Genomic DNA, 15,082 nt, shown 5'->3' with positions numbered 1-15,082 from the left:
GATTATCAAAAACATAAAGGATAAACCAGATCAATTGACAGCAATCAAGAAAGCCGCAGTAAGCCAGCTATGTTACTTCGCCACTACCTTCAAAGCTGTTTGAAAGTACAGTCTCCTTAGTTATTGAGTATGGGCATCTTGAGTCCCATCAGTGTGTGCTATTTTCCAGCATACCATAGAAAATCTGCTTCAGGGACTGCTCCGTTGTTGTTTATCTGGAAGATGTTTTAGTCACTGGGCGAATTGACGAAGAACACTTAGCTAATTTGGAGGAGGTGTTGAAACACTGCACACAAGCAGGGATGCGCTTGAAGCGAGAAAATGTCTTTTCCAAACCAAAGAGGTAGTTTACTTGGGCCACAAGTTTGATGCACAGGGCCTGAATCCCATGGAAGAAAATGTCAAGGCTATTCATGAGGCACCTGCACCAAGAAACATTACAGAACTAAAGGCCTTCTTAGGCATGCTAAACTATTTTGGGTGATTTCTCCCAAATCTATCAACAGTTATACACATTGCTTAAGAAAAACCATAGATGGATTTGGCAAGCTCCACACCAGGATGCATTTCTGAAGGCAAAACAATTGTTAAGATCATTGTCCCTACTGGTCTACTTTGACCCAAAGAAAAAATTGATTTTAACTTACAATGCATCCCCTTATGGAGTAGGGGCTGTACTTTCACACTGGATGCCGGATGACTCCGAATGACCCATTGGTTATACATCTTGCACACTCAGTGCTGCAGAGCGATGATATTCTCAAGTTGAGAAGGAGGGTTTGTCTGTTGTATTTCATGTTCAGAAATTCTATCAACACTTCCACGGTCACCATTTTCACATTATATCCAACCACAAGCCTCTGCTGGGATTATTTGGAGAGGATAATGTGATACCCACCATGGCATCTGCTCGCATCCAGAGATGGGCACTGATATTGGCTACTTACAAATACACTTTTAATCACGGATCAGGAAGCCAAGTCACATATGCTGATGCACTGAGCCACCGCTCCCTGAACATAACAATGTGAAGGTTCCAATTCCCCAGGAGCTTGTCTTTGTCCTAAATCTTTTGGATTTCTCCCCTGTCCAGGCCAAACAAATCCGTGAGTGGATAAGCTGAGATCCACTTTTATCTCATGTCCGGGAGCAGGTTTTGAATGGATGGTCAGGTGAGCCACAGTCTGATGACTTGAAGCCTTATTTCAATCGCAGATATGAGCTCACCAGCCAGGACGGCACATTGCTGTGGGGATCAAGGGTTATCGTGCCCCTGAGAGGGCGAAGGCCATTACTGGCTCAATTATGTAGAGCTCACCATAGCGTTAGTAGGGTGAAGATGCTCGCGCGCAGCTACTTCTCATGGCCAGGGATGGACATGGACATCAAAAAAGTTGTCTTCAGTGCCAGCAGGTACAAAAGCAACCCCCCCCCCACAAGCTCCATTGCACCCCTGGGAATGGCCGGGACGGCCATGGGTGCACCTCCACATCGACTACGCGGGGCCCTTCTTGGGCACAATGTTCCTTTCACATAAAGACACCCACTCCAAATGGATGGATGTCTATGAAGTCCGTTCACCTACATCTGCTGCCACCATAGGCCCTTTGTGACAAGAGTTCTGCAGTGCACGGATTACCAGAGGTGCTCGTGTCAGACAACAGGACTGAATTTACCAGCGAGGAGTTCCACAGGTTTACAACCCTTAACGGAATAACTTACATCAAAACCTTGCCTTACCACCCCGCCTCTAATGGATTGGCTGAGAGAGAAGCCCAAACTTTTAAATCTGGGATGACAAAGCTGGACGGGGATTCCATCAGTTCCAAATTGTCACGGTTCCTGTTCGCACACCGGACGATGCCACACATGACCACCAGTATTGCCCCCACTTGACAGTATTGACCAATCACTACAGAGCATGGGCTTCTTCGGTCACTGTAAGTCTAGACCTGGTGGTAATTGAGGAAGCACACATGAGGCAGAATTCTCCGCTCGTTGGGAGGATCCGCTACCCGATGTCATCATGCGCTCGTGCAATATTTCAGTTGGTAGACACGCGCAGGAGTTAGCAGCGCGTTCGCCTACAATTAAATGGCCTATTAAGGCCCTTAATCAACTAATTGTTTGTAAGTTTTTCACTGCCCGTCCAACCATTCGGTTGGCCAAGTGGCCTTTGCTTTTTTGGAGAAACCTCGTCCACAGGCGGGATGAGGTTTCGACCAGTGATTGAAAAAAAATTAAAACTTTCTGCATTCATATTTTACATGTCCCTGCTCATGTGGCAGAGTCACATGAGGGGACATATTTTCATTATTTTAAAATTCTTTATCTACTTTGATAAAAAAATCTTTAGCTCCCTGAGGCAGCTCTGCGCCTCAAGGAGCTTTTACTGCACGTACTTGCACGCATGCACGGACATCAGCTCTCGTGCTCCTCACACCCCCACCCTGGCAGCGCTAAGTGTTGCAGTGTGCATTTCTCTCTGACTGACCGTCAACTGGCCAGCCAGCGTGAAATCCATGTCGAAGCCCGATTGCGGGCGGCTTTACGACTGCTCCTGGGCCCACCCACCACATCCGCCCACCTACCACATCCGCCCGCCTCAGCCGTCCAGCAAGGGCAAAATTCTGTCCATGCTGTTAGTGCTCTATTCTTAATTCCAATAAACTCCCAGTGTTTGTTCAATTAATTGGTCTCTCTGCCTATATTGTTTCAAGCACCAACTAATGTGTTAACATCAAGGGCACAGCTAGCGTTCACCGGACAAAGCGAACCTGATAAACCAAAAACATAAAAAGCACATCTTACAATAACAGAAATCAAAAGCTTTAAAATGAAGCGATGAATTGTTGCATATAGACTTAAGCAACAAGGCACAAATAAAACAGATCCATATTTAGCCTCACTCACACAAGGAAGCTGTTGAGCATATATTGATTTGAAATGTAGTGCAACACTGCAAAATATGCAGAGTTTTCAGAAAGATCTCAAAGGATGAAATGTCGCTTATTTTCATTTCACAAGAGGAAACCTGGGCCGTAACTACTGAACTCCAGGCCGTCAAATTTGGTGGGGAGGGCACCCCAAAGATGCGTTGGGGAATCCCCTTCGGACGCTCCTAGGTAAGGTTTGCACAGCAGTTGCCCTGAACTATTTTTACTCAGAAGGAATTAGAAAAATTAAAATCTCTTCTAACTTCTGTAACTGTCGCATAGAACCTTACCAACCCCCGATGTGACTCCTCCCATCCTGATACCCCCCAGAAGTCTTCCCCACCACCTCCACTGGACTCACCCACCACCCTGCCAACACCCCAGGGGTCTCACTCCACACCACCCCTCCACCCCCAACTATACCTTCCAAGGGACTACCCCCACACCCAAGGGACTACACACCTGACAGGAATACCACAACCTCCAGGATTCCACCCTCCTCCATGAGGACTCTTCCACCAGCCCCAACCCTGTCAGGCCTGAATCTCACCCCTCATCCTCCCCACCCACCAGGCCTGACTCTCATCACTCCTCCTGCCCCCTGCCAGGCCCAATTCTCACCCCCACCATGGCCCGACCTGACCCCCACCCCCACTAGGGCCATCTGTTACTTGCTCATCCTGCTTTCTACTCTTAATGTCTCCATTAGCACCTCCTTTAGCCAGTATCACCACCATCAACACCCCTTCGACCTTTTGTTTATGACATCTTTTGCAATCTCTCCTTTGCCTTCACTTATCACTGGCCTTATATCCGGCTTCACCTATCCCACCTCCCCTTAAACAGTATATATTTCATGATATTTTTATTTCTCTCTGGTTCTGAAGAAGAGTCCTAAGGAACTGAAATGTTAACTCTCCACAGATGCTGTCAGACCTGCTGAGTTTTTCCAGAAGTTTCTGTTTTTGTTACACATTGACAACAGTTTCTTCTCATGCAGCTCGATGATTTAGGATTCCATTCTTCATCCCTGAGATGGACTATCATGGCACTGTGTCAGCAAACTCTTCATTACATTCAAGCAGGGGCTCGCTTTCACCGTGTGCTTTCATCTCCTTAAACCACAAGAACTTCTTTCACTTATCTCCATTACTAGGGGCTAAAGATCTTCCTTTGCATGCCAATGAGCAAGTGGGAATGGGACGAGTGATAAATGATCAATACACAATATGTCAGATCATTTTACAAGAGCAGATGAGAGGCTAGGATTCCTGTGATGAATAACTCAGCTCCTGACTCCCCAGAGCCTGTCCACCATCTACAAGGCACAAGTCAGGAGTGTGATGGAATACTCTCCATTTGCCTGGATGAGTGCCGCTCCAACAGCACTCGAGAAGCTCGACATCATCCAGGACAAAGCAATCCACTTGATTGGCACCACATCCACAAACATTCACTCCCTCTACCAGTGGCACACAGTGGCAGCAGCGTATACTATCTACAAGATGCACTGCAGGAACTCACCAAGACTCCTCAGACAGCACCTTCCAAACCCACAATCACTATCATCTAGAAAGACCTGGGAACACCACCACCTGGAAGTTCCCCTCCAAGTCACTCACCATCCTGACTTGGAAATATATCACTGTTCCTTCCCTGTCGCTGGGCCAAAATCTTGGAACTCTCGAACAGCACAGCGGGTATACCTACACCACATGGACCACAGTGGTTCAAGAAGGCAGCTCACCACCGCCTTCTCAAGGGCAGCTAGGGATGGGCAATAAATGCTGGCCCAGCCAGCGAATCCTACATCCTGTGAATGAATAAAGAAGTTCCTTTCCTCAATCGTTCACTCTCACTCTGCCTTTGCACCTTATTCCTTCCTTTTCCTTAATACATTAATTCATGACTTCTCCCCCAAATATTCTTAAGTATCAATTTGACTGGGCAATATAGAGCACAGATCTGTACTTAAAGGGTCAGTATTTTCTGGTGAAATGTGTTCAAAAATACTTCTAAAGAATTGAAAACAAATGTGTGCAGAAACACATGACAAATTGTACACCTAGTTAGTGGGTGCAACATAAATCTTTCAACAAAACTAACAATCCTCCAGCTGTAACTCCATCTTCTATAGCAGGCAAAGCAAGGTGGAAATAGAGCAAGTAAAAATGTTGAATGCTATGACTATTTCACTTTACTTGAAGACTTTCACTTATATTTTAAGTGAAGTTCACCTGAGAATTCAGCTCCAATTTTTATTACTATATTGATTCTCAGGATGGCAAAGTGAAGGAACACAGACACATCATATCCTATGAAGAAAGGTTGAACAGGTTGGCCCTATACCCACTGGAGTGTAGAAGAATGAGAGGTGATCTTCTTGAAACATGTAAGATCTTGAGGGGACTTGATAGGATGGATACTGGGTGGATGTTTCCTCTTGCCGAGGAGAATAGAACTAGGGGACACAGTTTAAAAATAAGAGGACTCTCTTTTAAGATGGGGATGAGGAAATCTTCTTTTCTCTCAGAGGGTAATTAGTATGTGGAATTCTCTTCCTCAGAAAGCAGTGGAGGCTGGGTCACTTAATTTATTCAAAGCTGAATTAGGTAGATTTTTGAAAGGCAAGGAAGTCAAAGGTTATGGGGGACAAACAGGAAAGTGGAATCAAGACCACAACCAGATCAGCCAAGATCTCATTGAATGGCGGAAGAGGCTCGAAGGGCCAAATGGCATACTCCTGCTCCTAAATCCTATGATCCCATATTCCTTTACATGTCCAAGTCATGAGGATGCTTTGTGACATGGGAGGGGAAGTTGGAGGGGATGATTTCCTGAATGCAACTGTTGTCCTTGACTTTCTAGGCATTGGAGGTTGGTACTTTATTTAAAAGCATCCTTGGAGTTGCTGTATTGCATCCTGTAGCTATTAAACACTGCAGTCACCGTACGTCAGTGGTGGAGGTAGTTGGTGTTTAAAATAATAGATGGCCTGATTGGTGCAATCTAATTTAGGTATCTATTTTGGTAATTCATCTCAAGTATTTTCTCTGGGAACCTACTCTGGAAATCTACTTTTGTGGCATCCATTCTGTCAATCTAACCTGACAATCCGCTTGTTCCCCCCACCCCGCCCCGGATCTCCTGGGACAACTTAATTTACTAAATCAGTCCGACAAATCCACTTGAGAAATGCAGCCTGGAATCAATATTGTAGGAATCAGCCCTGGAAATAAACGCAAAAATCTAGCTATAAAATTCACACTGACTCCAAGACAAACTTGTAAGTTATCCAGATAATTCACTCTGTCAGTCAATTTACATTTGCTTTGAATACTATGAAATAATGTAACTTACACTGACATTAGTCTTAAGATTTAAGAAAGGTTGCAGCACCAACTGTACAATTCGAAGTATTTAGACTAGTGAAGAGAGGCACTTTGTGTCAATATTACAAGCCTAGTAAAACTGACCTGACACAAAAGGCCTGATTTTGAATTCTGCCTCGCCTAGCAGAAATTGGATTAGCAGTTAAAATTGGAACAGCAAATGCTCTCTGCCAATCCTGCTGCCTTATTGGCAATTTTAACCTGCTGCTTTTCTACAAGACACGTGCAGGAACTTAGTGGAATCCTTCTTTAAATTTGCATAGAGCTCTGCTCACATCATTGGGCCCTGATTACAATTTTGACACCAGGACTAATGTATATGCCATCATTGCCTCCCTGCCAGACCAACTTGCTGGCAAACAGATCAGCAGCCAAGAAGGGCCCAGAGGAAGAAGCTATTTTAATTTTCCATTTCAGTTTCCTATACAGTCAGGAAGAGCAGGAGCATTCCTTTAGGTTCCAAGAGGAAACCTTGGGCCTTTTTTCTGTCCCATGTTTTCATCCCCACCCAGATTGTGATGTCCTCTTGAGACCCAACACCCCACAACCTCACTGCCTGGCACTCTGATTGGCAAAGCCTCCTGTTGCATGCAATGCAACTAGTGCTTCCTACCAGGTACAGGTGGGAGGCCAGCTAGCACAGCAGGTCCTGGACTTAAAATCTCCTGGGACGCAAGTGGTGGGATTGTGAGAGGGAGGGGATTTCCCCACCAAGGAGGGAATGCCTATTGGTTGATAAGCTTCTTATTGTATTCTCGTAAAATATTCACCAGTCCTTACAATGCTGTTCCTGCGAGTATGTGCATAATATATGCAGGGCTTATTATAATGGTGCCTTGAAGTGTTTGTATGTAATGTTCCTTCATGTTGTTACACCCCAAAACCTGGAACTCTGCATAGAAAGGGTACAAAAGAAATTACAAAGATGTTGCCAGGACTGGAAATTTGCAGCTATAAGGAGAGACTGCGTAGGCTGGGGTTGTTCTCCTTACAACAAGCAGGCTGAGGGGAGATTTGATTGAGATGTACAAAATTATGAGGGGCCTGGATAGAATGGATGGGAAGGGCCCATTTACTTTAGCAGAGAGGTAGGGGGCATAAATTTAAGGTGATTGATAAAAAGAAGAGGGGAGGTGAGGAAAACATCTTTCACCCAGAAGTTGTGGAACTCGCTGCCTGAAAGGGTAGTAGAGGCAGAAACCCTCAACTGGTTTAAAAGGTGTCTGGGTATGCACCTCAACCTGCAAGGCTATGAATCAAATGCGGGAATGTGGGATTAGGCTGGTTGGCTCATTTTTCAGCTGGTGCAGACAAGTGGCCTCTTTCTGTGCTGTAAATTTTCTATGATTCTGTAGGAGAGTGCTTCCTATACATTTAATGCTGATTCCGAAATTACTTAAGGGAATTCAGTTACTAACTTGCAACAGAATCATTTTCAAAGCAATGCTAATGACAGTGTTAAAACATGACCTCAGATCCAGGCTAAAGATATATACCACAGTAAAATCGTGGCTTCAGCTTAGGACGCAAATATATAGGTACCTGACATTGTAATTGGATTTTGAGAGGAGCTAGGATGTGCACTTGACTGAATTGTATTGCAGTGACTGCACTAATTAAAGAAGCAACATGATTCTGAGAATCCTTATTTAATTAGTCAATGTGATTCTTAGTCAATTTTTTTTTACAGCACAATGACTTGGTTGCAGTCGCAGGCATCAGGTTAAAACTGGTTATTGCAGACCTTGAGTACCATTAATCGATGAAACTCTTTCAGAAAATGAGTGAGAAAAGAACTGCATTATAATTTATACCATTTACTGCCCTGAACATCAATAGACTGATCCCTGAGCTAGTGCTTTGAATAGCTAAGCCCAGCACTGCATATCCATTCAGGTACAGTGGTGGTGTTTTTAAAAAAAATTGCCCAAGTAAGTATGACATCCTGGTAAGAATCTATGAAGCCAGCTATTTTCCAAGCCATTTGAATGTGTAATATACTGGACTCATTCCCGGGTTGGTCGGCATTGAAAGTTGCCATCTGCGACGAAAAGTAATTGGTGCTCCACAATGCTGCTATACTGCATTTCACAGCGATGCCTTTTGCGGCCGACAGTGAAAATAATTCACACACACAGATATGGACCCAGGTAGATGATAGGAATTATTAATCTCTGAATGACTACAGAAAAACACTGCACCAACAATTCATCCATTCCACCAGGCAGCTCTATGAATAAAAATGACTCTTAAAGGGAACCTGCATGGGGTAAAACAATATTCAAAAAGATTTAATAAAAAACTCAATTTGTTTACTTTCCTCTGGTAGTGCATTGGTTAATATGTTGTATAGAAGAAGGTAATTCAGTCCATCCTGCCTATGCTGGCTTCATGAAAGAACTAACCAATTAGCCTCGCGCCCTTTGGCACTGCATATTCTCCCTTCCAGCAATTTATCCAATAACTTTTTGAAAGTTAATATTGAATCTGCTTCCACTACCCTTTCAAACAGTGCATTCCAGGACATCATAACTCACTGCAACTAATAAATTCCCTCATCTCCCCTCTTTTCCTTTAACTGACATCTTTAATGTGTCCTCTTATTCGTGACCCTTCAGCTTTTGGAAACAGTTCTTCCTTATTTACCCTCTCATTGTGCTTCATAATTTTGAACTCCTCTATTAAACATCCCAATAACTTTTGCCACACTTCAATAGTTAGGGGCAGAGGCAGGCTTTTCTGTGGCTGCAGGCATTAATCCAGGATGGTATGTTGTTTCTTTGGTTTCTTTGACTTCTGACCATTCTGGGGTACTGCGGGCATGGTCTTTGTGGCTAGACAGATCCAGCAAAAACATCAGGAGCAAAACCAAGAACTGTTCCACACCTTCATCGACCTGACCAAGGCGCTTGATTGTTTAAATTGCAAAGCTCTACGGATTTTCCTCCAACGCTTTGGTTGCCCCTTGAAGTTTGTCATCATCCTGAGGTTCCTGCATCACAACACAACCACCACGGTCCCGAGTGGAGGATCTGAAACCTTTCACATCCAGACCGGGGTCAAACAAGGTTGTGTGATCGCCCCCACCTTGTTCACCATTTACCTGACTGTCATCGTCCATCTATCTGAGATCACCTATCACCTGGTGTCAGCATTCAGTATCGTCTGGGTGGGAAGCTCTTCAACCTTGGTCGCTTCTAGGCGAAAACAAAACTCACCACAATGGACATCCATGACCTTCAGCTTGCGGGTGACTGCTCCATGATGGCTCACTCTGTACAGGGCATGCAAAGGACGTTTGACCTCTTCAACACCTCATATAAGAGGCTTGGCCTGTCCTTAAACATCGCCAAGACGAAGGTCCTTCACCAACCTTCCCCGGGCCAGTTGAGCATCCCCCCCACCATCCACCGAGATGGGGTGGCTCTGGAATATGTGCAGCACTTCCCTTGTCTTGGCAGCCACCTCTCTCTAGGAACTACCATCGATGATCCAACACTGAGTCATCGGTGCCTTCTTCAAGCTGTGCCAATGGGGAACTTTGGAAGTCAACAAAGGATATGGTTTATAAGGTCAAAACAAAAACAGAATTACCTGGAAAAACTCAGCAGGTCTGGCAGCATCGGTGGAGAAGAAGAGAGTTGACGTTTCGAGTCCTCATGACCCTTCGACAGGACTTGAGGGACTTCACTCAAGTTCTGTCGAAGGGTCATGAGGACTCGAAACATCAACTCTTTTCTTCTCTGCCGATGCTGCCAGACCTGCTGAGTTTTTCCAGGTAATTCTGTTTTTGTTTTGGATTTCCAGCATCCGCAGTTTTTTTGTTTTTATCTCTGGTTTCTAAGGCCGTTGTGTTAACAACCCTCCTTTACTGCAGCGAAATGTGGACTGTCTACTGACGCCACATCAGCAGTGCCTACATCAAATCCTGGGAATCAAATGGGAGGACCACCAAACTAATGCGAGCATCCTCCATGAAGCCGCACCTACCAGAATTGAAGCCCTGCTCCCACGGAACCAACTCCGACGGATAGGCCATTGTGTCTGGACACCCAAAAACTGCCTCCCTTGGCTGGTTCTCTTCTAACAGCTCTCTGTTCTCCAACGCTCAAAGGGCAGCCAATAGAATTGGTATTAGATACGCTCCAGGTTGCCCTAAGCCCAGAGACATTAACACCACTGATTGGGAGGAGAATGCTGCCAATTGCTCGGCATGGCACCATTTGGTCCATCAAGGCACAAGCCACTTTGAGGCTCAGTGGCTCGCTAGTGAGACAGAATGGTGGCGGCAGAGGAAGGAGAAGGAAGCCAACCCAGGCTGTGATTTCTATTCCCCTGCACAACAACGTGCCCCCACTGCAGAAGAACATGTGGATCCAGAATTGGGCTCCTCAGTCATCTGAAGTCTCACCCAGCCTGGCGGACTTCATCCTCGATTCTGAGGGACTGCCAACGATGACCGGGGTCAAGGATGTTACTGAACGGCTGAAAAGCACCCTGAGGAGGGGAGGGAAGGTACATCAGTGTCAACGACATAAGTAGAAAGTGGGATGTGGTCCTGCAGTCAGAATTTAAGGGAGCTAGCTAGGTAATTAGCAAGCAGGAGCTCAAATGTAGTAATCTCTTGATTACTCCCGCTATCACGTGCAAGTAAGTATAAAAATGGGAGGATAGAGCAGTTGAATGCATGACTGGAAAGATGGTGCAAGAGGGAGGACTTCAGATTCTTGGGGCATTGGGATCAGTTGTGGGGGAGATGGGACACGTATATGCCGGGCAGCTTGTACCTAAACCAAGCCGAGACTAATTTCCTTGTGGGACGATTTGCTAGTGCTATCAGAGAAGGTTCAAGTTAACTTGGCAGGGTTGTGGGAACCAGAAGATAACATGAAAGAGGGATTATGAAGGTGCAAAGAATATTGGTAGAGATATAGCAGTAGAGTAGGAAGTAGTAAGGTATCAGGTGGCTTCATATTAAGGGGAAAATAATGAAGTCTAAATCAGGGTTATTACATGTGTATGTGAATGAGCGGAGTGTGGTAAATAAGTTTGGCAAGGTGCAGGCACAGACTGGTGTGTGGAAATACGATACTGTTGTGATAACAGAGAGCTGGCTCAAAGGAGTACAGGACTGGGTATTAAATATTCTGGATACAAGGTGTTCAGGAAAGATAGTGTCATGGCCAGCCCCTGGGTATAATTATTAATTTGTTAATTATTAATTTCCCGGACAGGATCCCCAATTTGTTATGACCAGGATGGGACCCCAATTTTGTTATGATCCGGGTGAGGAGGAATGACCTGGCTCCCCTTCTTTATTCAACCCCCTCGGTTGGACACAACAAAGTTAATTTAAAAATCTTTTCCTCGTGGAAACCTTTTCCCAGTCCAAATGTACTTACTTTTATTAAGGAGCCAGTTTAAGCAGGCTTTCTTGAGTCAAACAAAGAGTAAGGGCAAAATAGCCCCAGATTTGCACTAAGTGCAGTAGCGGGCAGGAAAAAGAACGTTTTACTGGCAGGCAGCCTCCGATTCGCCCACCATGCCGTCACTTCGCTACTTCCTCACACCTGGCACCAGATTTAAAGTGCAGCTGCATGCACACATCTCAGTGCTTCCAGCCCAGGACCGCTGCACAGAAGACGTGGCCCCAAAGGCAAGAAGACTGCAGCCCCCTGATTCAGTGACTCATCCTTGGGATGCCTTCCAGCGCTCGCCGTGATGCTCTCTATCCCTGCTCTGACCGCAGGAGGCCCATCAGTGTCACCACTCTGGCTTGGGAGGCGGTGGCAGTGGTGGTCAGTGCCAATGCTGCACAGAAGAGGTTCGCCACTCAGTGCAGAAAGAGGATGAATGATCTCATCCGTGACGGCAGGGTAAGGCAACCATCTCATCACTCTAAGCCCACACACTCACAAGGCCATTACACATTCATTGGCATCTCACTCACTGCCAACTCAAGGGACATCACCACTCTCTCTCTCACACACACACCCTCACATCTCCATCTGGTCTCATCTCCTCTAGAGACCGCATCCTCAGCCCTCACCATCTTGAGGCCCCTTGCACAAATCAACATGTGCCCCCGCACACACCCTGGGATATGCCCCTTCCCCAGCACAGCCTTCGCCCTGCAGCCTCTTCCTTTGTCTGAGACCACTTATCCCCCCTCCCATAGCAAGCCTTAGCCTTGCAGCCACCCCCTGCCTTATTGCTGGACTCGTAAGTAGAGACCTGCCCGTGAGCCCCCTAAAAATGATATGGCACTGCCTGTGAAGCCTGGCGTTGATGACCGAGAACGCTGCCTGAAGCAAGGTAGGCAAACAAGTCTCAAAGTCCCGACTGAAGTGCAGCTCACCAAGTGTACATTGCTTATGTTCAATTGTGAAACCAACGTGCCCGGATGATCCAACATGGGGGGGGGGAACAATTCTTATAATGATATGCAGATGTATTAAAATGAAGTTCCTGATATGCGGTGGTGGGAATTGCAGCCCAACACTGACAGGCGCAGCAGGCGATTGCAAACTGGTATCATGACACCGTGAAACCGATTTCTGGCGTTCCCACCATATTATGCCCACCATGATTACCCACGCCAAAGAGCATGGAAAATTCTGCCCTGAGTTTATTTGTTACTAAAACCCGAGAAAAAATAATAAAAATGTAAACACACATGTACACGGATCAGTCGTGAGAAGTTAAGAGTCCAAATAAAAGTTAAAAAGTATACAAGTCAGTCCTTTGCTTGCCTGTGAGGGAATGGCATGTTTGTACCCAGTTTGGAATAATAGCTCTCAGGATTGAATTATTTTTTTACAAAATGGAAGGACTTGGCTTTATCTGTACATGTGGATGCTGATCTGGAATTGTTTTTAAAAAAGGTCATAAGTTCACCTTGGAACAAGCAGGCCTCTTCCAAGAAATCGCCTGACCTTTATGGTATTTGAGGAAGATCTGGATGTTTGTTTGAACTGCAATCAGTTTAATTGATTGGGGGACAAAAAACTGAAGAAAAGCAAAGGCTAGTAACTTGCTGGAAATTGCATGGCAGAGAGAAAAAAAATTAAGCTTTGAACCTGCTGGTTTTGAAGGCAGTCTGGTTGGGAAACAAGCTGAGGAAGGAAAGCTATCCTGTCTCTCTCTCGCTCTCTCTACCTTGCCTAAAATTGTGTGTGATTATCAACCTGTAGACACAGAAGCCTCACCTAAGTGCAACTAATCTGCATTTGAACCTGCAAAGTCGAGACCAGTCAGTGAGAACTTCCATGCGTCCACTGGGACCAGCAGCCCGTCTTCAGACAAGGGAACTCCAGGCTGACAGCGTCGAGGCCCAACAAACTTTATCCTTTACTTTATAACCCACCCTCTAAAGCCCAAGACTCTATGTGTTTATCCTCTGTTTGTCTGTGTGTGCTGGGGGAATTCTTCAGGAAGAGATAGATAGCTATACTTCCCGATTGCATGTACTGGTTAACACATAATTGTGATGTGTTAAAAAGAAGTTTTGTTTATAATAAAAAATCCTTCTGAGTTTATTGAAAGAAGCCTGGTTAAAGACTTTCAAAAGGGAATTGGATAATTATCCGAAAAGAAAAAAAATGCAGGGTTATGGAAAAAAGCAGAGTGGCACTAGGTGAATTGCTCCTCCAGAGGGCCAGCATGGGCATGACTGGCCAAATGGCCTCCTTCTGTGCTGTAACCATTCTATGATTCTCTGCACTAAGAAAAACAATCCCATCTTCTCTAGTCTGTCCACATAACTGATGTCCCTGATCCATGGGGTATATTCAAATATTCATATAAAGTTCCTTTGTGAGCTATTTTAACTTAGTGATTAGCATTGCCTTGAAAATGATTTTTTTGCAAGTTAACTGAATTCTCTTAAGTAATTTCAGAATTGGCATTAAATGTATTAGATGTGCACTCATACAGAGTTCCAGATTTTGGGGTATAATGACATGTAAGTATATTATACAAACGCCCCAAGGCATCATTATAATAAGTCCTGCATATATTATACACTAACACACATACTGCCAGGAAAAATGTTAAAAGGACAGTTGAGTATTACATGAGGAGACAAGAAGAAATTAACAAACAAGCAATCCCTCCTTTGCTTCCAACCACAAACACATTTCTCGTTATGATGGAGTCTTGCTTTTCTCATGTTATATGACACCCTATTCACGCCTCTCTTCCTGTGTCTTCCCTATATGGGGTTAAAAGCTTATAGCACCATCTCTTATTCTAACTCATTTCTTCGCAGGACTTCAAAATTGGAACTCCTTATTTCTTCTTATGTGCTAAAGGCTTTCAGGGTACAAATGGCCACTTCTCTATTTCTTGCTTTATTGCATCTTCCCTCTTACTGTTTTTAAACATAGTAGTGTCTGGTATTTTTCCCCTTATCCCAATGCTGAGATTCATCATTTATTAATAAAAAGTGTGCATGCTGATAAATAATGATGAGGATTTTATTACAATCATCTTAAACACACCAGGTTAATGTTGGGTTTGGATACATTCACCAGTAACTTCTGAGATTTTGGGAGTTGTGGCTGGGGTACTCCAAAGATGCGCTGGGGAACAACACCGCCCCCCCCCACCCGGTCCCCCCCCCACCCCCACCCCCCCAACCAACGCCCATGGAATTCCCCAGGTAAGGATTGCCCTGCAATTGCGTGGGAAGTTCAACCCTCCATTGGGCAACTGCCCTGCAATGGGGACCATCCGAAAGCATGATTAAATTGC

The sequence above is a fragment of the Carcharodon carcharias genome, chromosome 8 (assembly GCF_017639515.1).
Source record: "Carcharodon carcharias isolate sCarCar2 chromosome 8, sCarCar2.pri, whole genome shotgun sequence".
Taxonomy (NCBI): Eukaryota; Metazoa; Chordata; class Chondrichthyes; order Lamniformes; family Lamnidae; genus Carcharodon; species Carcharodon carcharias.
The sequence above is the reverse complement of the archived record's forward strand: the minus strand, read 5'-3'. Positions refer to the sequence as shown.